This window comes from Dendroctonus ponderosae, unplaced genomic scaffold (assembly GCF_020466585.1).
Source record: "Dendroctonus ponderosae isolate FM_Combo_2020 unplaced genomic scaffold, Dpon_F_20191213v2 Dpon_F_20191213_1, whole genome shotgun sequence".
In the NCBI taxonomy this organism is placed as follows: Eukaryota; Metazoa; Arthropoda; class Insecta; order Coleoptera; family Curculionidae; genus Dendroctonus; species Dendroctonus ponderosae.
Genome location: NW_026017110.1, coordinates 19015060 through 19016888, shown reverse-complemented (window position 1 = coordinate 19016888; position 1829 = coordinate 19015060).

Below are 1829 nucleotides of genomic sequence, written 5' to 3'. Positions count from 1 at the left end.
CATGCAACGTTTTGTTATCTTGCGACTTTTGATATGCAAAACTTTAATTTCTTGTTAGTTTGGGTTGGTCGACGCCTTCTTGCAAGGCTGGCCTAAAAGCTTTAATTATTTTTTGGGACGTCTGCAGTTTATACTGTTTAGTTGTATATTGTTAAGCCACAATTTATCTGTTACACCTACACGCAAAAGGTCCACTTAATAGAAAATGGCAAATTTTGAATTTCAATTCCTTGATTTTAAATAGATTTAAACAGTTCCCGTTCATTGTATGCGGATAAACATGAACGCAGTAAAAATTGTGAAGAATAGTAATAAAAGGTTTGAAAATATATACAGATGGAAACTGTTGCAATGCAACAAACAGTATTTAATATTTGTAAATCAATGCAAACTATTTTTTTGCGACTTAACAACATGCGTGAATAAGTAGGAGTGGATAAAATTGTCTCATAAACATCGAAATCGTAACTCACAATCAAAAACTTGCCAGATACCAACTTTTATTCAAATAGTGAGATTATTCAACTAAGTAGTTGAATAAAGGGAGAACCGAAACAAAATACTAACACTTTATAGGAATGAAGGGAAATAGAATCAGATCTATATTGATACGGATAACAGTGTTTTTGGACATCAACGCTTATAGGAAGCTAACGGACAGAGAAAAGACTTACTAAAGAACAGCATTACTATCATATGATAGTAATATAAGACAGTTGAATTATCTCGTTTAAAAGAATATAAAAAAATTGAATTTTACTTTCAATGCAAAATTAACTCTACTGCTAAAAGTGATTAGCGTTTCCAAATTAAAGAAGTAAGGTGGTAAAAAAGTATGTAACTTAAATATATATTAAATAAAAAGAGATACTTGAAGTTTTGTTAACAGAAAAAATTCAAGGCTTCATACGTTTATTGCTGAGTGAACATTACAGGTGGATATAAATGATCGGCATAATGCAAACAATATTTGAACAGATGCGATATTCAGATACCGCATTTTAAAGCTCACGTCAATATCAGCTTTATATTAATTACATTTTTGTAATTAATATAAAGTGACTTACATTGTGAAATATGATTAAGCTTTCTAACTTGCGAAGTAATACTGATACCAAAATTGATGTTCTAAATAAATCACCTTTCATCTTTGGAACATTAATCCTGGTTTATCTTTCTGTAGCTTTCGATACAGGCTTTCAGCAGCCGGTATCAAACACGGTATAGTTTCATTTATAAATTTGCCAAATTTTTTTTTGGGGTAAATAAAAAACCATTTAATAATTGAGTGGGTCAGGCATTTCTACAAAATTAAAAATGTAATTAGTTTTTTTTGAAAGAAAACTCAGTGTTTTGCAGACAAACAAATGCAAAGTACAAGCACATTATGGTGAATAGCTATAAGGAGGTGAATATTTGATTAGTCGAGGAAGTTTGAAGACCCAAGGTCTTTAATCACCACAAGGTTTATTCAATAAATTGTATTTATTTCATGTTATTTGGTAGTACCCAAAAGTGATCAATTAATAATTTTCGTTTCACGGTATATACACGCTATAAATTTAAATATTATATAATTTTTTAACAGCACTTGGGCAGACCTTAAATTTTCCATAATGTTTTGCGTACGCTTGCAAATAGCGAAAATTAAATGAAATCAATGGCATATTAAAACTTGTTTTGATTCAGCTATCATTGTTCGTCAAGGTTCCACAAAACTGCTATGCAAATTTTCAAATATACAGGGTTGCTCATTAGTGCGTCAAAGTGCGATATCTCAGTAAATATGAAGTTTACAAGAAAATTCGTCCAACGAAAGTTTTTCACGT